Below are 27,223 nucleotides of genomic sequence, written 5' to 3' on the forward strand. Positions count from 1 at the left end.
GCTCTTCCTCCCCTCGGTGTGTCCACCTTAGTGAGCACCGGCCTGCCGGCGGAGTGAGGTGGTCGTTCCCAAGTCCTCAGCTGGCTTGACAAACACAGCCACTTACACCAAGAACCTTCAAAGTTAACTCTACAGAAAATTAAATCATGGAAAATAAGAGTGAAGGGCAGGGGGAGGGCCGGTAATTACACGCTCTGGGTACACGACAGCAAACATACCTTCTTGGCCGTATTAAAAAAACAATGATGCATTTTTCCTCTGTTTCCTCAGAGCATTTTCAGAATTTTCACACGTTACAAAATACAACCAAAGTCTCACCACCACCACTTGTGAAGCTAAACCAAGCCCAAACCTTAGCATATACATCAAACGTGGGCCAAAGCGTTATTCTAAAAAATTCTTTGTGAGTAATATGCGCAAATATGCAGCTTTATGGTCACATTATGTGAGCACCATGCACAGAACCGTAAATGAACACGGAAGCCAACAAAAATTATTTAACTGCAAATATAATTCAATGCTTTTAGAGTTACCTATGATATAGTTAAGCCTAAAACTAACATATTTTAAATAAATTTTAAAAGACAAATGTAAATTTCTCTACTTATAAAAAACACATAGTACCATATTTTCCAAAAGCTTTTTACAATCGTTTTTATCTTTATAAATAGCAGCTTAAGGCACATACAACATCTAAACTCTGAGAAGAGTGGATCTGGGCAGTCATCCTTCGCCAGAGGAGCTGATGAGAGCGGCCAGCACTAATGGGGAGCGTCTCGGTCCCGCGAAGCATCTAACAAACAGTGTCTCTCCTTTAACCTGCACGAAGCCCTGGGGAGGGAGCCCTGCGATGGCACCACCTGGCAGATGGAGACCATCTCAGACAGGAAGAACCAACTCCAGATTAATCAGTTGATACGCATATTTCTAAATTAATGTTTTAAAGACAACTCAGTTTGCTAAACACAGATTACAAGTATGCTAACAAATATCACTTCCCTAGGTATGTACTGTTATTCTTGCAAAACATACCTTGCTGCTCTTTGAGATATTTTTAATAAACTTTGTCCAAAGTATTATGCTAAGAAAAATTCAGAGTCTAATAATCTCTGATACTACGTATAAGTTAGTTTCACTCATCAACTGAAACAAGCTGTTAAGTAGTATCGAGTGCCATGAGTGACAGCAGGTGTTCACAGAGCACCCACCGTGCCCACCACACTGGGAACCGGGACAAGATTTACAAACAAGGCAGGGGACAGAAGAGAGGAAAGCCTCTGAGTGTTTCTCTGAGGATGCCTGGATTTCCACCCGGACGTACGTGAGGCTCTGGAAATTCATTTCCAACATCGTAACAAAGGTGTGCTGTGATGCGCTGACCCACAGGCGGCTGGGAAGACCCAGGTCCCCACACAGGCCCCTGGACAACGCCTCTTGGACAGAACAAGAACACACACCAGGCTAGTGAAACAATGAAGGACCTCAGCAGAGAAACCAAAGCGCCTTTTTAAGCAGAGTTACCATTTCCCGAACTCTCCCTGAAACACAAATAAGGGTTTGGTTTCAAAGGACTTCCTGGCTGTGACTCAGGCTGCAAAAAAAAAAAAAAAAAAAAAAAAAAAAAAAAAAAAGCAGAATAAAAAGAAAGCCAAGACCTCAACTGAGCAAGTCACTAATGACAGGAGTCCCTGTCAATAAACTTAAAAGCAAGATCTGCCACAGATAAGCGACAATACAGCTAATTCACTCAGGAGAACAGAGAGCTGGCTCTGCGTGCGTGGTTTACACCACAATACATTCACCAAGAAAAATAATATTCTGCCAAGGAACATCTTAACGACACAGGAAACTGTCTCTGCCTGATAAGGTCACGGCTTTCAGAGGCAGTCTCTGGAGGCTGCCCAGCCCCAGAGCCACCCCAGGGTGCGTGTCCCAGCGCCGGGTTAAAAAGAGGAGCCCAGCTTCCGAGGACAGACAGCACACCTGACCCACAGCGTGGGCGCCCGGCTCTCACGGCTCCGCCTGCAGCGATGCGGCCTTGAAGTGTGGAGCAAGACCCGGTTAGCAGGGCCCCGGTGAAGAGGAACCGATCAGACAAGTCCAGCGGTTCTCAAATTCTCCTCCCACGGAACACCAGTGTTCCACAAATTAAGACTGTGGTTTTCCACAGCTAAAATCAAATAATAGACATCTGTTCACAAAGTTCTTTCCCATAATTTTTTCCTTATACCTCTGGGGCTTGAAACTATTTGTCTGCCACGAGCAAGCAGATCTGATTGCTTAACAGAAAAGAGTAAATTTGTTTTTGTGTTTCCGGGTTGGAATTCTAAACTTCATACTTAAAATAGTTACATTTATTATTCCTGGTTCAAATGATGGGATCAAAGGTACTAGGTTTTCCTGTTCCACCACACACACACACACACACACACACACACACACACACACACACATCCCTTCCTGGCGCTGTGCGATGGGGCCGCATGCAAGACTCACTGGATCGGTCCTGGGTCGGACGGAGGCCAGGGTGGTGCAGGTGACACATGCGCCTTCCTCCCGCCACTGCTTCCCCGGGGCTGGTGCCCCGGCCTGGTCTCCAGGTCCTGGGACCCCACACTCTCACCCCGTTCCCGCCATCCCGTGTGCCTGCGGCCACCCTTCGCGGTTGCCGTAAGTGCTCCGTGACCACATCTAAGAATGAAAATGAGAGGGGCGGCAGCCTGTCGATTCAGAAAGCCCTCCAGTTTTCTCACTGACGCCACCGCTGCGCTGCCGGCGGGAGGCTGGGAAGGTGCTCGAGTGTCCATTGGAGCCTCGACATCGGCCCTGGGGGCTCAGTGTGTAACACTGAATGACAGTGACTGTGTGGCCCAGATGACAACAAAATACTATCCAAACCATGACCGAGGACCAGGAAAACCGCCACTCCACTGTTGGGCCAAGCCAGCTGCTTTGGGACAGCGGGGGGACTGGGGAGGAGGGCTGGCCCGTCGGGAGCAGAGCTGCAGGAGGTGGGGCAGGCAGCCTGGCAGTCCACGCGTGGTGGCCTGGGCGTGCAGGGAGGGCAAGCCTGTGTCTAGAGGAAGTATCTACTCCAGTAAACGCTGCCCGGCCCGTGAGGGAAGTGGTCCAACGTGATGACGGTGCCACACGTAGCTGCCCGGCCGTCCGGGAAGGTGCCCTTTCAGGGGCCCCACGCTGGCCTCTGCCGAAGCCGGGTCAGCCTTGGTGAGGAGAGAGCCACACTGCTGGGCCCAAGTACCACCTCCACCCCGCCACACGGCCACTGTGCTCAGGAGCCCCCTGGGCGGCGACAGGGCAGGGGGAAGAGGCTGACTGGGACCCACAGAAAAATCCTCCTCTGCTGAGGTCACCCTTAGGTGAGCGTTCACATGGGATGCAAATGTTCCTGCCCATTCAGACAGGTCTATCCACATATCTCTTCCTCAAATTTCCCTGTCACCAATTTTCCACTCACGTTTCTCCCAAGTCCCTGACCATCCAGCCAAACCACTGGCCCCACACCCAGGGGTCCGCCCGTATCGTACATCTGACCACCTAACCCTCCAGGCGCAGTGAACAGCCGGGCGCCCGGCTTACAGTTCTGCCCGCCGGGAGGAGTTCCCGGCTCTGCTGTCCGTCAGGGAGACTGACAGAACCACCGAAAACCAGGCCACATTCTCTTGCTCTGACAGCTGACCCCGGGAGCCCCTGCAAGGACACGGACGCAAGGTGGGAGAAGGGTCAGTGGGACGGATCAGGAAGCCACGTCTTCCTGCAGCCCCACACACCCCCAGGCCTGCTCAGCCCAGCCTGCACCTCCATACCCACCCGACGACAGAGCACAGCAGCCCCCCTCCCCGTCCCCCCGCTGCGTGTGCACGTGTGCACCCCGAGGGCCGAGGTGGGGAGCCCGGGAGGAACTGCCACGTCAGCGATGCCCACGCCCTGTTCTTCTGAGGGGGAATGGAGAGCAGGGAGGAGGAGAACTTAGGTGGGAGCGGCTCCCTGGAGGAGCTTGTCCCTGGCTCAGTGCAGAGGCTGAAAGGACGCCCCGCAGGGGGAGCCACGCTGTTGTTGGAGACACGTCCTGCCTCGGCGTTGGCGACACTCACCTGACCCAGGTCCGGGTTGGTGGGCCCTGGCAAATGCTGCCGAGAAGGCTCCTCCATCCTCGAGAGCTCCCGACGGCCTGCTGAGCGTGAGTCCATGAGGGACTTACTCATCCACAGCTGGGGAAATGACCACAGGACAGGCTCGGGACCCACCGTGAGACGGACCTCAGGCAAAATTCCACTGACGGTCTGACTCCGTGCGCAGCTGCTCTGACCTGTGACACTGTGCATCTCCCGGAGCTAGTGTCCACTCAGGCCCAGGGTCTCCCAGAACTAGATCAGTTCAGAGCCTGAAAACCCAGTTGTCTCCCTTCTCCCCCGTACACGGTCACCCTTGCAAAGGCCGCAGGTCCCGCTGGTGAAGGCTGGGAGAAAGACTAGCAGCGTGAATTTCTGGCAGTGGACGGGGGGTCCTTCTCAAGAAGAGCTGGCCTCCCCTTCGTTTGAGGGGTTCTGGGTCTACAACCTGGCTCAAGGCTGGGCACTGATTGAGGGGATGTGACCCCTCGTTTTTATGATTCGGGTCAGGCTCCTGCCCACTTGGCCCGGAACACCTCTGCCCACACAGACCAAGGAAGAACTCGGCGGCCTTCCTGTCAGTTTCGCTTCTAGGAACATGGCCCTCGACCAGTCGGGCCACAGACTGTCCGATCGCCGCTTTGACTCTGGGTCCGTTACAACAGCCGTGCCTACTGGCCTCGGGGGGTTGAGCGCTGCCCCTTGGCCCCTGCTCCCGGGACCTGATTACTCCCCTGGCATTTAGGTTCCCCTCTTCGGTGACTCCAGTTCCCACCGCAAGGCTGAGCCCCCAGAAAAGAGCGATCCAAGCTCCCGAAGGCTCCTGGGCCCCTCCCAGCTGTGGGGAAAGGGGTGTCTTGTGACCCCCTCCCCGGGTGGGTCAGCAGGTCTTAAACAGTGAACCCATTCTAATATTCCAGTGTCCCTCAGCTTCCAGGTCAAGTTCAGCCACTTCCCAGTCCCTGTGTCAGCCAGCCAACCAACCGAACTGTTACAACACTTTCTGATTTCTGGAGCTGCACCATTAAACGCGGGCTTTAAAATAACTATGTGCAAGAAATGAAGAAAGGAGTCAAATTCATAATGTAAGAACAGGACAGTATGAAATAAAAACAGGCAGCTCTGCAAAAGAAACACAGAAATTCCAGAGGTTAAAATACATAGCCATCAAAGTGAAAAACTCAAAGATGGGTTGACCAGTAGGCTGGACAAAGGTGAAAAATAATAACTAGCAAGTTGGAAGAAGTCACCCACCATGACTCATAAGGAAGAAGAAAGACGGAAAATACAGAAGAAACGCGAGGGACAGACTGACCAGCGCCAACCAGCATTCTACAGGCAGCCCGGCGAACAGAGTGAGAAAACCGGGGAGCGAGTGTTCACGTGACGGGGATGTGCCATCTCCCAGAGCCGAAGGCAGTCCCCAGACTGCAGAAGAGCATCGAGCATCCAGGAGAGTGAGTGGAAGCCAGGCCGCTCCTGCCCACGTCTTCCTGCAGCTCCAGCGAGTCACAATTCCTAGGGCAAGTCCCCAACAGTAAAACCAACATCATCATGGTTGACAGCTGCCGGCCTCCGGGCTGCTACTCCTCATCAGGCCCTCCACTAAGGAAGTGTTACAATTCGAATTATCTCTTCTAGTTTTAACCTTCAAAACATCCTGTGAGAGAACTCAGGGCACAGGAGGAGAAACAGGCTCCGAGGACCCAGGGACATTAGCAAGGACCCTCAGCGGGAATTCAAACGCAGATCTGACTCTGGGCCCTAGAACCTTGTTCCCTCCAGTGCCCCGGTCAGTCAGTCAGTCGCTCCCAAGGGAGCTGTGTCCTCCACACTGGCTCACAGCCACCTCCTCCTCTCCCCTCAGGGCCCCGTCACTCCCCCGTCTGGACTGCGGCAGGCCTCTCTGGCCACAGCCTCACCCCCTCCGTCTAACCCTCGTCCACAGGACTGTGACCTACCAGAGCGCCATCCAGAACCCAACACCGACAGCATCAACCCTCTTCAACTCTACCCCCTCCCCCACCCCGCCATCAAACACCTCGTTCCTCCAGCGAGATGCGCAGCACCCCACCTCCTCCCTCGCAGTCTCCCTCCGCACCCACAGGTGATGTCTCCATCACTTTACCTGCTCGCTCTCCCTACCAGGCCTGCCCACACGCTGCTCCCCCGAGGACTCCCCACGCGCCCTGCCCGCCCCACCACAAGTCATAGCCCCCGTGTCAGCAACGCCCACCCTCCTGGGGCGCACGCACACCGCCGTCCGCATCAGCCCACTAGTCCCCCGGGCATAACTCTTGTCTTTTTCTCTTGGGCGTGGAGTCCCTGTGGACTCACGCTCAGCAGGTTGGGAGCTCTCGAGGATGGAGGAGCCTTCTCGGCAGCATTTGCCAGGGCCCACCATCCTGGACCCGGGTCAGGTGAGTGTCGCCAACGCCGAGGCAGGACGTGTCTCCAACAACAGCGTGGCTCCCCCTGTGGGGCGTCCTTTCGGCCTCTGCACTGAGCAGGGACAAGCTCCTCCAGGGAGCCGCTTCCATCTTTGTTTTTCCTAAGTTCTCCTCCTCCCTGCTCTCCATCCCTCCTCAGAAGAACAGGGCGTGGGCATCGCTGACGTGGCAGTTCCTCCCAGCTCCTCGGCCCTCGAGGTGCACACGTGCACACGCAGCGGGAGGGAAGGGGATGGGGTGCTGCCGACCACGGTGGGACGGGGGACACAGCTCCCTCCGGGCCGACAGCCTCGCCGGGACCACCTCAAGGCCTAAGGCTCAGGAGTGGAAATAAGTGAGAGTGAGCAAACGGTCACATCCATAACAGAACGAGAGCCCCGGCACGCGGAGCTGGAACTGTCACCGCACCTCCCGTCGCATCGCTGTGTGTGCGGACACCTCGCACCCTGTCGCCGTGTGTCCTCAGAGGACTCCTGCCCCGCACGCCGGGGCCTCTGAGCCTCTTCCTCTCTTTGCTACACTCTCTGAAGCTGAATGAATTAGTCACATTCTTCAAATGCCAGCCAGAACACGTCAACTGCTTATTTTAAAACAAACTCTCAAAATGGGGCAAAATCTATGCCAAATAAGGACTCTGTTTCTAAATATAAGTTTAATACAACCACTGATGGCAAAATCAGAATAATTAAAGGAACTCTGCTTCTGAATATTTAGAGGAATAAAGTTTACCCTGAATTTTCATGGATTTCTAAGTATAGACAAGAACAGATATAATAACTGATATTTTTAACTCCATCTGGATGTATTATTGACAAGACACAGTGCAGAGATTGGGAACCATATCACCTTACTGCTAAATGTTTTAAGCAGTAGATAGTGTTTAAAAAGATTAAGATTCAAAGAGAATTCGTGGATTTCACATTAGACTCCACAATCGACTTTCTCGGGGAAAAACTAAAGCTCATTCACCTTTTTAGTACCTGGGATAACTTCAAACACAGGCGGCGTCACGACCACCAGACATAAACCGGGGACGAGAGCCGGGAGGCACGCTGAGAAACTGGAGAGTGAAAGTGAAGATACGTTTTTATAAAAGTAGTTAACCAAAAGTCCATGTGATATAAAAAAAAAAAAGCTCAAAAATCCTCACAAGAAACAGCTCACTCAACAACAGTACATGTAACAGTTTAAAGCAACCAGGCAGCCCCCACTCTCCCCAAAAAAAGGCAGTTTTAAACCTGCCGGGAAACAGAGGCTGTGAGAAATGAATGATCACAACTGCAACTCGATGAGGCCATGGAGAACAACTTATTTTTCCCTTTACTTTCATAAAATCGTTGCCAGGACCTGCGATTTTTAGGTCACACCCCTCCTCCATCAGAACACCACCCTCACATGCAGCATCCGAGGGAACAGATGCAGGGGCCTCTTCCAGCTCTGGACGGGGTCCTCGACCCCACTCCCCGCCCGGACAGGATGTGCTCCACGCTGGGTAACAGAAAAGAGATGGCAGGAGAAGCCTGGTACTGCCAGACTGCTTCAAGGCCTTACCCCTGTTCCTGCACATTCTAAACTAAGTGAAAAAGCAAAATCACGTTAAAGACTCACCCACTTGCCCAGTTTCCTTTTTTGGAAGACTTAAAACTCTAAAAACATGTATGACCCAGACTAACAAAAATTACTAGTAAGTATCTGTCAATCAAAACGATACCATTAAAAATTACAAACACACAATAGTAAGGGAGTTTGGAACCCACGAGCCTGAGGTCAGCAGTCTGTGTTTTTAACCTGAGGAGTAAAGTACATGAGACTGTCACACGAGTTCCCAGGGTCTCATGAGACGCAGGGCCAGCCCTTACCCACATTCAAATGACAAGAAGAATAACAGGAAAAGAGGAAGAGGGTGCAGAAACATTTAGTGTCCCCACATCAGTCCTCTGGCAAGACAGGAGGCCTTGTGTGACAGTCCGCCAGACAGAGTCCACACAAACGGGAAAGAGGAGGGGGAGGGGAGGCATGGAGGGAAGAAAGAGTGGTGGTGGGAGAGAAGGGGAGAAGCAGACGCACTCCGCCACACCCAGGAAGACCAAAGCTCGAGTGCAGAGAGGGTTACTGCAGAGGTAAGGGCTACGATTTAAAACACGCACGTGCACACAAGCACACACACCCAGCTTGAAATTAACAAGCAATCAAAAGTAGCAAGTCAAATTATGATGAAAGTGTCAAAACCCACAAAGTACACATCCAGGAAAAGATGGGCAGGGAAGGGTTAAACGAGGACCAGACGAAGGCAGCAGGAAGAGACCTGTTGGTCGGGCCGGGAAGTGAGCACACGGCCACCACAGCACCACAGTGGTGGCTGGTGTGGACCGACCACACGAATCAGTGCGCTCTCTCAGGTTTCTGCACATCTTGCAAGCGAGGCACTGGGTGCCCTGTTGCTCCAAACTGTCTTTTCAAGGACGTCTGTATAGTGATAGAGCATGTCCCCCCAGAACAGTCAGGCTTGCTGCCCACCGTGAAAGACTCAGGCTCCCCAAGCCTGGGGCTCCTGTCCCCCACGTAGCCACCACGGGCACAGATCTCACCCTGCGGTCTTCACGTCGCCCGGAGAAAACAGGCTGGGCACTGAGAGTAGGAGAACGCAGCCCCTGGGTCACTGCTGCTGCTGCGAGTAGGAAAGCCTTCTATCTCTGACCCAGGAGTCTTAAGGCTTCTGCCACTTCCCATGAAACTGGCAGGCCATCTTGTTAGCCTATAAGTTGGGTAAAATCTTAGACCTTTCACAGGTCTCGACAGGAATGAGCATTTTATAAACATTATCCCCAAGTATCTCATTACCCTATAAGAGATAATCAAAATAAGAGATTATTTTCATTTCATAGATACATTCATTGAACAAATATTTACTGAGTGCAAATTATGTGCCAGGCCCAGGTCCAGGTGCTCAAAGCAGAGCTGTGAAGGTCCAGAGGAAGCCCTTGCCTTCACGGCGCTCCTACCACCAGTGGCCAAACGAGTGTGGTGATGGGATTAAGGTGCAGAGAAGCTGGGAGCCTTGCCAGGGGCCGAGCTGGCAACGCATGTGCATCAGTGGGGTGAGGCTGCATCTGGGCAGGGGGCGCTCCGGAGCACACACCTTAATGGCCACCCTGCAGCGCCTCCCGCACTGTGACCATAAACAGGCCCAGCCATGAGGTTTCCACAGACCAGGTACTTAGAATCACCTGGCATGAGATCCCACTAAAGCAACCCAGAGTCCTGGAAGAAACAGCTGACTGTAGGTCTGGGCAGCGAGATGGTCTAAACACCTTGATCCAGAAGGATGTAGAAAGCAAGAAAGTATTCAAGAACACTGGGTTATGTCTGAAGGACGCTGGACAGTGACAATAACTCACTGACAATGACTGCAATGGATTGAAACACATGAAATGTGTCCATCAGGACAGTTTAAAAAATTCCACCTTCACAGGACATCAGGTGTTAGGAGATGAACGGTCCTCCTGAAGCCCACATGCGGAGGTCCTGACCCCAGGACCTCAGGAGGCGACTGTATTTGAAAACGGGGCCTTTAAAGAGGTAACTGAAGGAAAGGGAGGTCGTGTCTCAGTCCAACATGACTGGTGTCCTTGTGAGAAGCATCAGGACACAGACAGCACAGCCCGAGGGACAACCACGTGGGGACAGAGGGAGAAGACGGCCATCCAGCAGACAGCAGGTGAGAGTCCTTGGAGTGACATCGACTCGGCCACATGGACCGCAGGACACCCGGTCTCCAGCTGCGGGAAAGGCAGCGCAGGGCAAAGGCGGCCCACGGAAGGGCGGGACACGACCCTGGCGGCAGGCGGGTCTGCGGCGCTCTCTCCGACTGCAGAGTTCACAGCAGGCGCCTTCCAAGCACTGTGGAGACACCAGGAAAAGGCAGGGTACATGGCGCAACAAACCTCCCCACCCCCACGTGAGGCAAGAACACAGTAAAACTAAGAAATAAGAAGGCAGAACAGAAGCATGTCCAGACTTACCGGCTATGATGGTCATTATAAATGAATTCAACTTCCTGTGAAAGCCTCTCAGGTTAGGGGAAAAAATAAGATACCACCTCTCAAAAAAAAACAGGTCTGATAAACACGCAGCAGGTAAACATACAAGAGAGGGGGCGGCGACACTGACATGAGACAAAGCAGATTTCCAGGCAGAAGCTCTGAGCGGAACAATGGTTAAGATGGAACGGCTGTGAATTTTTGTGTGTCAAATGTCACCGGCCTGAAGAGGAAGCGAAGCTGCTCCAGGTGCAGGGAGAACAGGCCCCACAGAACCCAGAGGGCTACAGCAGCACGCGGCTCCGCCTGACGGACCGGCAGGGAAAACGCACAGAGCGCAGCGGACGGGAGCCATGCAGCTGGTGGAGGTAACGGATTTCTATCAGACTGTGTAACTCACGTATGAAAAATTACCTCGCTTCTAAGCATGAATGGAACATTTAAAAAAACTGATACCGTATCAGGACACAAAGAAAACCTCAGAAAGTTCCCAACACGTATAAATATAACAAAGCCACAGTCTCAATTTCCAAAGCAGCAAAATTAGTGACCAACTTTATATTTAAAATATTACAACCCCATTAAAAAGAAAAGAATCCTACAGCCTTATGTACATGAACAAGTGAAGACGTCCAAGGTATGTCATCAAGTGAGAAATCAAGGCTGGAACTACGTCACCACGACTCCTTCTGTGTTACTTTTAAAACAAAAGAAAGATCTATGCAGATAGTGTCAATAAATACGGCTTCTTCCCAGGAAGAATTACGTGCTACCATGCTGTTCTCTCCTGAACTGCTTCCGCTGTCTGGCCATGAATGGCTGCTGCTTTTATTACCTTAAAAATATTAATAGATAGACAGTGGGGTTGTGGGCGCCTCTTCACTCTTCTCTGGATTGGAAAAAAATAGCAAACATTATTTTTAAGTAACATTTAAGTGAAGAAAAACTTTATAGTAAAAATAAAGCTGAAACTGAAAAAAAATTAAAAAAAAAAAAAAAACAACTACACTAAGTAATTCATGGAACAAAAAGGAAACCAAACCTGCAATTTCAGGTTACCTTAAAAATAACAAACCACTACTTATCAACACTTAGGAAACAGTCAGATACACTCCAAAGAAAACGTATGGCCCACAGCCTTCCAGCGTCACACAGGCAAACAGAGAGCTTCCTGTCCCCCTGCTGATACCTACAGCTCCCCCCAAGGACGGGGTGAGCGGTGGAAACTTTCCGTTCACTGTGAGAAATCGAACGAGCGAAAGCACAAGTCCACAGATTAAGCCAACACACCTCAGAACGAACCCTCTCAGGCCACCTGCGCCAGCGGCGGGAATGATAAAGCTAATGCACACCAGATGCGGCCATGTTGTCCCAGGCCCGCAGGTGCAGGGGGCAGGAAGGCAGGCGGACGCGCGAGTTCAGGGTTCAAAAGCGGGGACTGAGGACACAGGAGAGTTCGCCGCGCATTCCTGCGTCTCCGTGTAAGTCCTCAGTCCTGACTGCGCGGGCACACCCTGCAGCTGTACCGACAGGCAGTGCAGACGGGAAGGTCCGTTCACGTCAGTCGTCAGGGAAAACGGATTCACCCGACCACCTGCAAAGGTCGTGCTGCAGATGAGGCGCAAAGGAAGACAGCTCGGTGTGTGAGCCCTGCAGCATCAGTCCCCACACGGAGACAAAGCCTGCACTCAGATTATAAACGGGCGCGTCCACGTCCGCCACGTGCCAGGCTGGCGTGTCGCTAGGTCAGTTTTAGGAACAGCTTCTACACCTCAAGCACCTGCGTGTCAGGAGCCAGGTAACACTCCCCCTCATCCTAAGGACTGGAGGGGGCAGGCGGGTGTCACCAGTACACCCAGGAGCAAATCAAGCTGCACCACCAGACAAAGGCCAGGTCACCAGCAAAGGCACACATCGGGATTCCAGCCCCAGGTGCCAGCACAGCACAACTGTTAAGCAGAACAGAGAGGCTCAGTGCCAGGTTACAGACAAGTGGGCCCTGGCAAACACCACCTAGTCCTGCACCCTGGACCCTCTCACTTGTTCAGTAAATGTTTGTTGAGCATCTTCTGTGTGAAGGTTCTGTGATTAGATGCTGGAGGCTCAGAAGTGTCGAATCTCAAAAAATGTGAACTTTCCTGCCCACTCAGGAAGCCTGGGGATTCGAGCAAATGCCTGCAAACGCACTTTAAGAAAAGGTCGAAGTATTTCCTCCCATTCTGTTCTATCAAGGTATCTTCAGGCCTTATACAGAAAAATTTAGAACTCCATGTTCAAACCCCCTATTTCACTTTTTCAAAACTACGCCTGCAGAATCGTTCACATTTTTCTAGATAAAGACGATTCTTCTGTTTTAAGGGTATGACTGTCCTGATTTTTTTTCATTTCATTTTCATCCCCAGTGCTATTCAGATGGTCAAAGAACAATACAACAAATGGGAACAGAATTGAAAGGCGCTGACTTTTTTAAGGCTCGATGACATACTCAAAATACAGGAAGCAGTAGAAGACCTGCAGCTGGGGGCGGCGGGGCCCTGTGCGCCACCTCCCTGTCCTTCTGTGTGGGGCAGGGAGGGGCCGCCACCCAAGCGCACCGCGCCCGAGACCCTCACCCACCGTCACAGCCACCAGGGGGGCCGGCAACGTGGCACAGCCCAGCACAACCGTGTCCAAGACCTCCCCGAGGACTCTCAGGGCTGGCCAGATTTGGGGACCTAAGAAACCATCACATTTTGGCTTCTTGGAAAAGATGTTTTAGTTATTGACGTAAGTTAACGTAAAAAGCATTCATTCAAAAAGAGAAACAGTGCATCTCCAGCTGTATGAGAAGGGCAAGTGCAAGGTGACTGAAACACTGTTAGCCTTTAAAAAGGCGCAGCAAGTTCAAGCAGTTTACAAATAACAAGAACACGGCTCCCGGGGCTCGACAGAACTAAATCAAAGACTTCCTGAGCTCAAAGAGGAAACTCTTGGGCGAGGAGACTCCACCACGCCCTTGAGGAAGGTGAGTTCCATGTGGGGATGTGACCCCCACGGCCCTGCAGGGACCCCCAGGGGAATGAAGGCAGGCAGCAGCCCTGCGGCCCCAGCTCCATCACCGCCCCCGGCTCCACTGCCCCCAGACTCACGCCAGGAACAAAACATCCAGGAAGGCTGTTCTCAGTGACAGTAATAATGCCTGCTTGACACCTAACACCCTCACAACTGTTCTAAGCACTTTGCACTTATTAAAAACTCAGTGTCCACGCGCACAACCAGTATTGTCTCCATCTGACCAGGGCTGTTTTTACTCCCACTTTACAGACGAGGAAACAGGGCAGGAGCAGTGCTCCCACCAGGCTGCCCAAGTGCACGGCCATGTCACACAGAGCCCCTCAGAGTAGAGATGCTTGGAAAAGGTCAAGACTCATGATGAAATCTGTGACCAGCACCCCGCACAGTCGCCAGTCTGGAGGACGGCTGAGAAGCAGACTAGTTCTGGTGTGCACCTTTCCCGGGCAGCCTGACAGTCTGGAGTCACCTTTTTCACCATTTGAATTTACTAAAGAAAAAACGGGGTATCAGCAAACACAAAAGTAGTTTTGAAAACAAAGTTCAGGAGCGAAAAGCTAATATGCAAGTTGCATTGTTCCCTTTTTTTCTCTCATTGCCTGAAGGAAAGGACACTGCATGGCAAAGCTGTAGGACTGCCCACAAGGCCACCCCTCACCAGCTGGGCAGCTGCTCCTCTGCAGGGTGAGCTGACACAAACACCTGCCAGCTAAGCAGACACACAGCAGGATGCGCGTCCGGAATAAGCAACAGCTAACGTGGACACATCCTCCCAGCGGTCCAAAGAATTTTTCTGAGTTTCCAAAATATTTGATTAACAAACAGATTTCTTTCTCCAACGTCTCTGAGCCATGAGAGCCAGCTGGAGGCTCCTAGTGGCCTACTTCACTAGGGATTTCCTCGCCAAGTCACCCGTATTTCGTAAGTCAAAACTGTGGAGTCCCACTTTCAAAGGGTTTGTGAGAAGGCATACAGGAGCAAGGAAGGTAACACTTCTCAGTTCCCAACTCCCACCCAACCCTCTTCAAAAAGTGTCTTTCCCTTCAACAAATGGCATCTCTGTTCATCCAAATTATCAAGACAAACACTTAGGATCCACCCTGGCCTCCCATCTTTCCTCTCCAAATCCAGTCAGCAAGTCCCATCCGTGCAACTTCAAACCCTACACAGACGAGTCTGTGGTCAGCACCTTCCTGCCCACTCCACCGTCACTCTCCCCTGGAGGAGGACACCAGTCTCCTGACGGGTACCTTCTCCTCCACTCCTGAACCTAACGTCCACATTGCGAAAGCCATCTTTTTAAACTAGGAATGAGAGACCACACCATGTCCCTGCTGGAAACCATTCGACAATCAGCCAGTCGGCGCTCAACCTCGCTGTCAACATCAAGAGGCCCTTGCCCACCTCCCAGCTCCTCCTCCTCACTTTCTTACTGTGCGCCCTGGCCTCTCCCGTCCCTAGAACAGAACTGACTAGGCTTGTTGCTGCCCGGAGGCCTAGAAAGATCTCTGGATCCTCAGACTTTAGCTCAAATCTTACCTTCAGGGCGGCCTTTCCTGACCTGCACTCACCCGGCATCAGCACCTGCCACTCTGCCGCAGAGTACTTCTCACGCTGCCTGTGATGAAAGGAGCCTTTCTCTTCCTTTCCAATCTATCACGGAACTACTTTTTTATAAAGTACAGTAAAAGTGAGTTTCTTTAAAAAATGGAATAAAAAAGAAGACGTACAAAACATACCCTTGAAATTTCAATTATCAGTGGCCATGGTCAAAACCCTGCCCTAACACGTTCCCACAGGGCATCTAGTTTCCTGCGCGTCTCCCAGGGCCTGGGCACACGGCCACACTCCCCGCTTGGACACACTCGGCACCGAGTCGCTGTTTACTCCTGCCATCGGCACTGGGCGCTGTTCTGGGATGGAGCTGTGTCGATGGATGGCAGAGCAGGACCTGGCTCACAGAGCTCGGGTTCTGTGGGGAGACCCAGGGCGGGGAGGGGGGCAGTCAAGACCGCAGGCAAAACCAGGATCTGAACTCCACTGTGACGCCAAGGCCTTCCCTGGCTTCTGCAAAATGCTCAGCACTTAGCTGATCAGTGAAGAGTGCAAGAGAACAGCCCAGCTAGACGGGAAAGGTGCACGTGGAGCCATGTTGCACAACAGCCTAAGCAGTTTTAGTTTCATGTCAAGAACAACAATTCCCTCCTGCAGAGCACGATCAGGCGCGCGGCGTGCCGCCGGCCCAGGTGCAGCCCTCGCGTCCACACGCATCACCGTCTGTTCCTGAAACACTGCACCCCTCTGACTGCATGGTCTTTATGTTACACAGTGGTCAAATAACTGATCAAAATCACTACTTGCAATTTCCAGTGGTCACAGCGGCACTATCAACAGTCAAGACATGGAAGCAACCTGACTGTCCATCAGCAGGCGAGTGGATAAAGAAGTCGCAGTCTACATATAGAATGGAATACTACTCAGCCACAAAAAAGAATGAAATGTTGCCATTTGCAACAAGCACAGATGGATCTTGAGGGCATTATCCTAAAATGAAGTGAGTCAGACAGAAAAAACCAAACAGTGTATGATATCACTTATATGTGGAACCTAAAAGATAGTACAAATGAACTTATTTATAAAACAGAAACGGACCCACAGACATAGACAACAAACTCACAGGTTACCAAAGAGGAAAGGGGGAGGGATAAACTGAGAGTATGGGATTAACAGATACACATCACTACACATAAAATAGATAAAAAAGATTTACTCTGTAGCACTGAGAACTACATTCAATATCTTGTAATAGCCTACAATGGAGTCACAAGAGTACAGATATACACATACATAGGTACAACCAAATCACGTGGCTGTACACCTGAAATTAACACAGTGCTGTCAATCAACTATACTTCAATTAAAAAAAGAGTGTTCCTGGAGGAGATGCCCCACACGTCCCCAACAGGAAAATGACGTGCGAGCTGTGGGGCTTTGGGGCAGAACCACCCTAGTGGTGTGGAGAGAAGAGGCTGAAACGCACGTGGCGGGTGCACCTCGTAAGCGCTGTGCCGAGGGAGCAAGCTGGACATCAAATACCACACGTGGTCTGATTTCAGCCGAAACGGACCTGCGGTGGAAAAGTCACAGCAGTGGGTGCCCCTGGGAGAGGCGAATCGCCGGGGAGGGAGCACGAGAAATGTTCTGGGGAGATGAAAACATTCTCTTCTTCAACTGTGAAGGTTATATGGGGGCTCTTATTCCTCACAACTGCTCGGTTTAGATTCGCGCCTTTAAAAGTACTTACATCTTACGTCACAAAAACAAGGGACTGAAAAAGTAGCAAAATGAGGAACGGGGTGAAGCTCAGATGACACAGATGGGGCAGACCCTCAGCAGTGGCTGAAGCTAGGGATGGGTCCGCTAGGCTGTCGTGTTTATTTTGTGTACGTTTACAATTTTCTGTAATCAAACACATGTAAAAAGCAAGCTCTGTCTACAGTGCCGGCTGGGAAGAGACTGGTTACTTGTGGGGAGGAGGGAGGAAGAAAGCGAGTGTCGGGGCCTGAGCGAAGCCGATGCCCGTTCTTGGTTGCACAGGTGGACCCACTTGCGACAGGTTCATTGAGCTTTACACGACTTCCGCACGTATTTCTGTGTGTGCGTTATAAATCAATAAAAATTCAACCAGGATATTTTCACAAATCCTAACTAAAAAATAAAACTCACTACTTCTAAACGTGTGACCAATCAGATACCAGTTTTGAGGATCCAACAACGAGGAAGAATTACACTACATCTTCACCAGTGTCTGAAGCCAACAACAGTGGCCCTCCAGCAGCCACCTTACTCACTTCCACAGCTGAGCCGCCAAGATTTGTGCTCAGTGCCTCCGGCCAGCGTCCTTCCACCCTACCTGCGAGTTCCTTCACCCACGTCCCAGGTCAGTGAAGACACTCAGAATTCCTCCCACGGCAGACTCGGTGCCTCAGCAGACAGTTCCAGCTGCCACCCTGGGGCCAGGCTGATGTTAAACCTGCTGCATATATAACTACTCTTCCTCAGACCTCGTCAGCTGGTGGTTAAAAATGAAGCCCTTTCAGAACGTGCTGGGGCCCTCCGGGGCCACGCCCTGAGTGTCTGGAGTCCCACACACAAGCTCACACCCTCCCCACTCCTGTTCCTCCAGCTCCTCAAACCCCTCAGCTGATACCATCCCCATTTTACAGATGAGAAAATGGAGAACCAGAGATATTTAGTAAGTATCTGTCAAAAAGTGAATCCATTGACATACATGTGTTAAATTTTTATTCTATTAAACTCAGCATGATGTCTGCAGCATTGATTCTCAACCTGGATAAGCTTCACTCACCGAAGCTGCCGCTACCGAAGCTGCCAGGTGGCACAAACACAGCCATCCTGGCCCCAGAAAGCAATGAGTTTCACCACGTAAAACCCAAGTGTGCATACGGACAAGAAGAAAGGGGAACACAGGAAGATGAAAGCTGCTCGCGTTTCAGGTTTGCTGGGGTTGTTGTTTTTGATGTGCAGTGTTATTAGAACATTACCTGTGCAGCAACTGCAAACTCACTCGCTTATGTTACTGCAGCACAGAACCGGGCCCACCCCTAAAAATAGGAAAACCAATTACTGGAACCTGACCTACATTTACCTATTTAGCTTCACTGATCCCCAAAATAAGGCCAAGGGTGCCATTTGAAGATGTCCGCTAAAGCAACTGAAGACATGAAGCCACGCGGATGGAGGGCCACGGCGAGCCCCACCCCGCAGCCACCGCTGCGGAGGCAATGGGGACCCAGCCCTGCGCCACTAAGGCGAACTTGCCACCAGCGCTCGGCTCTGCATTTGGTGTCCCTGCCAGCTGCCCTCAAGCATTCACTCTAACACACACTGAAGACCATTGTTTAGTTTGTTTACTAATTTAAAGAAAAAAATTCCATTCTGTCAAGCAAGGACTGAACCACACAAGCGCCTACACGGGTTCACTTATCAAGATGTGACTAATCAAGGCGCAGGGCCGAAGCCACGGTGGCCACACGCCACACCCTCCCAGGGTGCTGTTCTGACCCAAACGGGCACCTAAAAGCAGCTGTTGCTTGAGCTCCTGCCACATTTCAGAAATAAATACATACGGAAGTACACACATTTATACATAATGCCATATGTGGTAAATTCGATACTTTCAACTAAAAGCAGGGCCTACTGTTCAACATTAGTGATTCTCTACGTTGAAAAACAGTAACTGTTTTAAAACCTTTGCCAGACCATTAGAATGTCGTACACATGCTGCTCTCAGGGTGACCACACTTGGTGTCTCACTACGCAGCAGGGCTGCGTGACTGATGTTGCAATGGCAGCACTCAGGACCTGCGGTACTCCTCCTTCAAAGTCATGTTCACAGACTACACCCAGCTGGGCTCAGCTAGCCCTTTTCAGCGCTGGGGCAGGAGAGATGACGCCGGCAGCCGGTCAGTGGACTCAGGCCGAGGAGGGACCTTCCTGTATCTCCAGACTCTGCTTCAGCTCCACTCTGCTGGCCGGGGCGAAGCCACAGTGACTTGCAGACCCCATAACGTGCTTGGGAAATAAGCCCCATTCTTCCATTCATCACTCGACAAGCATTCACAGTTCTCTGGATTCAATTTACCTGTGGCCCCATTAGTCACGGCCACAAGCTTGACTCTCAACCCAGGAGACCTAAGCTGCTCCCTGGAAAGGTACCAAGCTCTCAGACAAAACCTGAAATGGAAGCATGGAAACGCCTTGCAGAAAAACCTCGCGTCACGAGAGAGACAGTGCTCGGGGTGTCTCACGTAACCCCTCGGCCCGCTGCCCCCACCCACAAGCCCACGAGCGCGGTGCCAACACGATTCCCCGTTTCCAGAAGAGAACACTGAGGTTTGAAATGAAATTAAGTGCCTCTGCCGAGGACAACATGTCAAGCAAGCAGGACAGAAGGACCAGCACGCGGGGCCGGGACTCCTGTCTGCCTTTCTTCCCGTTAGGGGTGACAGAGGACGGCGTCCACACGAGGACGGAATGAGCAAGGTCCTCACGCTGAGACTGCTGTTTTCAAAAGACTGGTTGTTCAAAAGTGTTTTCAATACAGTCACTTACTAAGAAGCAGAAAGTTATGGATTGAAACCAGTACTCTCATTTCAGAGTCAATGAATTCAGTTCTTGCCTCTAAAACACCAGAAAACAACACCCATGGGTAATTTCCCCCGGAAGCAGAGACGCCCGGTCTCCAGGCTCCATGTGGACCGGTCAGCTCAGCTCGGGCACGGCCAGCACCCACTCCACGTCCCTCAACAGCGGATAAGTCACCCGCCCACACAGCCAGGCCGACAGCCGGCCAGGCCCCCGGGCGGCAGGATGCCCATCCCCACGGAGGAGGGAGGGTGCCGAGGGAGGGAGCAACGGAGGCACAGGGCTCCCCCTGCACAGAACGGGGGCATGGACTTGATGATTTTACCCAAATACTCGGAATTCTCTCCTCGGACACCAGGTCCAATGTAGCTAAAACTCATCTGTGGTCAAATAGGAAGTAATTTTAGCTTTCCCATATTTAATACTTTACTTCCTAAACCAAAGGTTATTTAAAGCTGCCTATGAAAACAGTATCAAGAACCTTCTTTCAGCCTCTCCCGCTGCCTCACTGCAGCGTCTGATAGGGTCCACCACAGTCACATCACCAACCGGCCCCTGGAGGTCCCCGAATGCTCCTCTGCAGGGATGGGGTTCATGCTGAACTAGGAAAAGGTAGCGAGGCTGCGATTCTTGTTTTTTTAATTGAAGTCTAGTCAGTTTACAACGTTGTGTCAATTTCTGGTGCACAGCGTGGTGTTCTGGTCACACAGATACACACATGTATTTGCTTTCACATTCTTTTCCATTATAGGTTACTACAGCATAGTCAGTGCAATCCTCTGTGCTGTACAGAAGAAACCTGCCACGTGTCTATTTTATACACAGCAGTTAGTATCCACAAATAAACTCCCGACCTTGCAATTCTTACTCCTTGCAGCAGGGGAAGATTTTCTGGGTGATTTCAATTTTAAAGAACCCACACATGGTTGTTGCCTCGCCTGGAACATCTAAGGTTCCTCACTAAACATTGCAGGGGTTTCAAGGTGAGTCTCGGTTCTCAAGGGGCTCTATGCACAACAACAAGGACAGCCAACAACCAAGAAGCCATCACGCACCGTGGACGACTCCGGGGCGGACGAGGGCACGTCCGGGAAAGGAGGGACCAGGCAGCCTTCCTCGAGCACCTGACACCTGAGCTGGTCACGACGCACAGGAGAGCAACAGGGAGAGGCCCCCGTAGGGACACGCGTCCCCGCAGGCAACAATGTAGCGGTGAGGACAGGGGGACAAGGGTAGAACCACAGTCCCCGTCCACCTCGGCCACACCAGCCACACGCAGGAGACCGAAAGCTGTGCGGACCCTGCGGAAGGGCGGGAGCGCTCGGCACTGCAGTTACCACACGATACCAGCAGGTGCTCTCAGAACAGACCTCACACGTGCCTGAACTGGGGGGCAAGAGGGGGCCAGCAAAACCACCGAGACCGCAGATCCCAGGTGAGGGTTAATGAAAACAGACAGGAACAGTGGCACCGAGAAGGGACGAGGACATCAGAAAAATGACAGGGACAGAACACACGGCAGTAAACGGGCTGAGGACAAAGGGAGCAGAAAGCCATTCAGAGGAACAGACGTCCTGAGCCTGTGGAACGGGGGGCACAGATCCAGCCGACAGCAGGACTAGGAGTTGGGGGCAGTCAGGAGGACAGACGTTTCTTTCTACCTGTGTCGTCTCCGAGATTCAGGGGGAACAGCCAGCAGAGACACAGAGCGAACCGCCACAGGCGCAGGCTGGTCTTCACCTCTGCGGGGTCAATTTTCCAGTCCAGGGCGGCGATGCCCTAACCCACGCAATTCTTTCATCAGAATCGAAGCAAAGACCCCAGTCCGCACCCTAAGAAATCCTGGCTGACTGGGTCTGGACAAGGCCCGGAAGCAAGAACTGGAACCACGGCTCTGTGGAGCCCCGCTCGCTCCGCAGGTCCTCTCCTGCCGTCGTAGTTCTGGGGACACCTCCAGAGCACACTCGCTTTGATGGCATGTGCAGAACGAGAAGCCAGGACGCCTCTCTGGAGGACTGGAAACACGCTTCCATATCTGACAGCAATTCTTCTCGGTCTACACTCCAGTGGTTTGGGGGAATGGCTTCCACATTCTACCACATAACTGATGACTAAGGTCTACCAGTACGAACCACTGTAGCACAAGACCAGCTCTGCTCCAACTTTGTGTGACCGAGATACCTGTGGCTCCATGACTACCAGGTTGGTGACAACGTGGAACAAGCCACTCTCCTTTCAGTGACGGAGCTCCGGGAGCTCTGGGGATAGCGTGTACAGTTAGCGTGAACCTTTCGCAGACTTCGGTAAGGTAACATGTATTTCAGCAGGCCTCTGTCTGACCCTCCACGTCTCCTGTCTCCTTTTCTCCTCAGTTTCAAGGCAGAGGTGAGGTCGTCAAGTCAGGAAGGCAACCGAGCCAACTGAAAACATTCAATCTCCAACTTCCACGTAAAGTACAAAATGCTTTTTCTTTTATATTTTGTTTCTAAAGAAAATAACCAGGGAGGGGGAAGAGCAGGTGTGGAATGAACACCTGATATTACGAACCACGGGAATTTTACTTGTTTAATATTTGTAATAAAAGAGCAAACAGTCTCGTATTAGAGAAACCCGGACCCAGTTACTGCCAGCTTTCTGTTCTGTTAAGAGGCAGCGAAGGACAAGCGGGCACACACCTCCCGCTGTGAGACACTGCGCTCTCTTTACACAACGCTTCTCACTTAACTCTGACAGCGATCTTACTAGGGAGGTTGCTTCACTGTCCTCGCTTCTACAGATCACAGAGCCGGCCCTGGGACACGTGAGGTTTTGTTCGCAGTCCCCCTGCTTGTAAGGGGCAGAGCTGAACTGCCACCAGGGCTCCCCGCCGCAGCGGCCCCTGCCCAGGACCCTGAGGGCCGGCCGCGACAGGAGAGGACGCGAAGGTCGGGGGAACAGCTTATCTCAGTAATGACTCGCACCTGACTTTTTCTGGATCCCACCTGCGACCACGTCACCTCTCCTTCCCTTCCACAGCACACATCTGTGGTGTCGCATTCAAGGGTGGGCCCTCTCGGGAAGGAAGCCAGTGTCACCACCCTCGACTCCCCAGCACCCATCACTACCAGCCACGAAGACGGCTCTAGACAGTGGGGGTGAATGAACATGGCCGGGCGGTTTGCGGGAGATGCACCCCGGGCTCGTCCCCTTCAGGCTCTGGGCATTTCTGGAAACTTCCGGGCTGCCGCAGCGGGGCGGTGCCGTGGCACCTGCTGGGGAGGCCAGGAAGGCTGGGGTCGCACTGCAGTGCCCGGGAGTGCACAGCCAAAGACTGTCCTGTGTCCCCACAACCTCCCAGAGTCCTGTTGGATATTCCTGTGCATTTAAAATAATCATTTACAATTATCTGAGGATGAATCCAAGTGGGTTTTTACAGGCACAAAGCACAAGCTACAAAGTACGGGTTAAGAAAAACTACCACTTTATTCCAGACTTAACCAAACTGGACCACCTTAAAAAACGGTGATGCCAGCAGCACGGCTGCCGGCACTGCCGAGCTGCACAGCCGCCCACGGGCGTCTCGGTCACACCTGTAGCCGCCAAGCCCGACCCCACACGAGGCGCAGCAGAGGCTCCAGCGCGGCAGCGTCCACACATTCATGTGCAGAAACACAGGTTCCCTTATCAACTACTTTCCTTTCATTTTTTTTTTTTGGCTGTCATAAAAACATTATATGGATTTTTAAAAAATTTAATGTATGTAGTCAAGAGATGTTATCCATGAATTTCATTTTAGGATTGTAAAGGCATCAAATACTCCCAAAATGGCCACATGGACCCGAAACAGGGGAAGCTTAGTGAAAGTGCTGTAAAAAGAGGCGCATAAATACTACCTTCCTCCTCAGTTCAGCAAGATGCAAGTCAGGCCAGGCGGTTCCCACGCCTCGGGAAATCCTGACTTAATCTCAGCGTTGTCAACAGCTGGCCTGTGTGCCTGGGGGGAGGCACCGACTGATCAATGCACTTCAATATTCTGCACACATCAGGGCTTAATTTTTAAATTCACTGTAATTTCGGAAGCAACATACAAAAAAATGAAACAAATTTAAAAGAGTTCTAAAGCAGGAGGAAATGGCATTAAAATATTCACAATGCAAAAAAAACTTTAAAGCCTTATAAAGAAATAGGAAAAATAAAGTTGGGGAAAATGTGCTTCACGATTCTTAAAGGTCAGCTCCTTATGGGACATTTTAAACACACACACACAAAGTTGTTTAAACCCAATAAATACATACTATGTAAAAAAGTATTGTAACACTAAATTATATCCTTACATATTTTCTACCAATTTGACTTCCTTCATCAACTTGCTTATCATTATGACAAAAAAGATTCCAAGCCACCAAAATAAATAGAAGAGAAGCAGAAATAAAAAGTGCTACCCACACACACTTTTTGTTGTTTTATTTTCCTAATCATGGGGGAGGGGAAACATGCAACTTGGTCTACACTGTTCTCACACAGCAAGAGTTTTTTAAAGTCACATCAATTTCCTTGACAGAAATTAAAACCTTAACAAAGGTCCATTGTTGAAGACTCCTGGTTACCACATGGCTACCCAAGTAAAGGGGAAATCAGTACAGGCAGTGGAACGTATATCAAGGCTTTCAGACCCAGGAACACCGCTCCTGACCAACCACGGCCGAGCGACGGCTCTTCTGTTGCTCACAACCACTCCTCAGACTTATCCTGGGAATTACCAGCCTCTGCTTCACAAAAGAGGACAAGAAAACAGCGTGTTTAACAGTATCAATGAAGATTTTGGTTTTCTTTCTGACGTAATTACACTTGCATAACGTTAACAGAGTAAATAAAATCACGGCCATCTTAAAACATGTTTTTAAAACCTGATTTCATTCTTTTCTCCAGCAAAAGGTTTAAGAATTAGTACAAAGAAGAAAAAAAAAAAACCTGATTTGAATTTCACCTTCCTTCCCTTTTCTATTATGTAATGCAAGTGACTCTGTCCAAAAGCTGAAGCAGAAAGAAAAAGACCCACATAAACAGGAAACTGGACACTAAATTTTTTGAAGAAGTGTTTTATTTTCTAATTGCCTTAAGCTTACCAAGAAAAAAAATCCTAATTCCAGGAAATCTGTGATTGAAAATTAAAAAGTAAAAAAACCAAAATGAAGATGCTATCCCCCGATCTACCAAAAGAAGTACCCAAGGGTTAATTTTACTTGCACTTTATTGCACGTGTATTCTAAAACAAAGGAACTGTTTTGGCTTCTTAGTGCTTTTTGTCTAGTGTTAGTGGTAAGCTACAGAACAACTCCCTTCTCATGGAATAAAACAGGTTTTAAAAACCCATTCTTCCTGTGAAATAAGAAGTCCACAAAAATTACGTGTTGATTTCTCAGGTGCTGTCTCCTCCCTTTCCAAAGAACAGAAACATAAAATAATATAAACCAGCCTGACTGAGTTTCAGAATGTCTATTAATTTTATTTGTAACTGTGGACAGTATATGTCAAAATAAATAGCAAAGTGGATTATCATAACATCCTCAAATGACAATTTGGGGGCACCTACTTCAGCCAAAAAGGGAAATACTGTTCAAGCTTTTATCTAAGCCTAAGCAAAGCACTGTGTGTGGACCCGAAAGCTTGTAAATCCTAGCCAGGCACACAATTTCTGCTTTAGCACTCCAAGACTGTGGGGGAAAAGTCACTTCTCAGAGGGTTTTCACTCAAGCGTCTCAGGGCAGAGCTGAGCGGAGCTGGCAGGGACTGGCGCCCCCTGGCGGCAGGCCTCGCTCACTGCGCTGGCCGCACTTCCTGGTCCGCTCGCCGTCGAGCTGACCGAACGCACGCCCACCCCAAGTCAGTGACAGTGCACGTCACACCGCACAACTGCACGCACAGGCACTTGTGGAATTAACTGCTGCTGGCCGCGTAGGGCCAGGTGAGCCTCTTCCCCGCAGGTCTCTGCGACGGTCCTCGTGGACTTCTGCGTGGCAAAGCCCACACTGAACACCGAATCCAAAGAGCTCAGTAACTGGAGACCACACAGCAGGCCTGCGGGTGGCTTTTTTACGCCTTGCCTAGGTCTGGGCAGTTCAGAACAGAGCAGACGCAGCTTCCAACGGGACAGTTTTCACTGTCAACAAGGTAGTGAGAGGTGCCAAAGAGACACGGCTTGAAAAACAGAGGAAAGTTAAAGAGGTGTTCTCTGTCTGTAAGAGGAGAGTTGCAGGATGTCAGTCTCCACGACTGCTTGACATCAGCTCACGTCCACCACAGGAACTCCCAAAGAGACTTCAAGGTGCTGGGATTTTTACAGAAGCAGAGTGTCCAGGGCAGACCTTCCCCTTGAACGAGAGAAGCCTCCCAGCCAGGGACCTGAGACAGGCCTGGCGGTGATGGTGGCCAGGATTACATACAGCCTGACTCCAAGTGGGGAAAACAGTGACACTTTCAGTCTCTGAACCAGTGACGGGGGCGGGGTGGCCTGTCTGGCAGCAGCCCCACCCCCTCCCGGGGCAGGCAGCCGCCTCACCGAGGCTCCAGCGATCTGGTCCGTGAAGAACCACCAAGCCCAGCTCTAGCGGAACCAGCAGCTAACTCACTCACGACAGCCTCTGCTCCCCCAATTTTCCTGGGGGGTGGACGCGGCACCTCCAGTCAAGGTGCTCGCGCCCCGGGCTCACCCGGGTTCTGGGCCACACAGTGTGCCGGGTGGAAACACGAAGGGAGAGGAGGCTCTATCCATCCTCCAGCCCAGGTTCTTGGTGGAGGCGAGGCTGCTATTAAAAGACCAGTTTCCTGAGGGAGGTAGATAGTTTTAGGAAAAGACCATTTGGCTGGAAGGCGGCGGCTCTCTGGCCAGCTGTTTCTCTAGCTCCTTGTGTGGTCTGGAGCAAGTTGCTAACCCTGACCACGTCACTGGCCAGGTCTATAAAAATGACTAGACTTCCCGTAAAAAGGCCTGCCTGGTTCTGCACCATTTGCCTTCGCAGGGGAGCACCAGGGTGTGAGCACATCCAGGAGCGGGATGCAGGCTCGGGACACGGTCGAGGGGCATTTTCCCCAGTGCACATCAAAGGGTCTCATTTCCCTGAAACGCTTGAACCAGACAATATGGCTTTAATTTTCAAAACTTCCTAATTTTAGGCTACCATGAAATAAACAGCACTGTGAGAAACCAGGGCACTGCTTTCCCACGAGGTCTGTGGCAAGGCAGGGGCGACAAGGAAGAACACTCCTTAAGAAGCCAGCCTTCCCTTAGTCTTACAGTCTGCAGGGCCAACAGTAGGTTTAAGTCCCAGTCTTTCATGCGTCTCTTTAAGAAACAAAAAGGGTGCTGGCGGGAGGGGCTGAGCTTTTGAGTCAGAAGGTCAGG

At 51.2% G+C, this 27,223-nt stretch overlaps 1 protein-coding gene and 1 long non-coding RNA gene across 3 annotated transcripts in view; both read right to left on the reverse strand.

Moving 5' to 3' along the window:
- Positions 1 to 27,223, reverse strand: part of GMDS (GDP-mannose 4,6-dehydratase) — a 455,829-nt gene that overhangs the window by 384,876 nt on the left and 43,730 nt on the right. The gene's annotated exons all lie outside the window — the stretch shown is intronic.
- Positions 7,523 to 11,296, reverse strand: LOC116658144. The gene is made up of 3 exons (XR_004313321.1): positions 10,606 to 11,296; positions 10,048 to 10,483; positions 7,523 to 9,338 (listed from the first exon to the last, which is right to left on the reverse strand). It is a non-coding gene; the product is annotated as an uncharacterized LOC116658144 (long non-coding RNA).

The sequence above is a fragment of the Camelus ferus genome, chromosome 20 (assembly GCF_009834535.1).
Source record: "Camelus ferus isolate YT-003-E chromosome 20, BCGSAC_Cfer_1.0, whole genome shotgun sequence".
NCBI lineage: Eukaryota > Metazoa > Chordata > Mammalia > Artiodactyla > Camelidae > Camelus > Camelus ferus.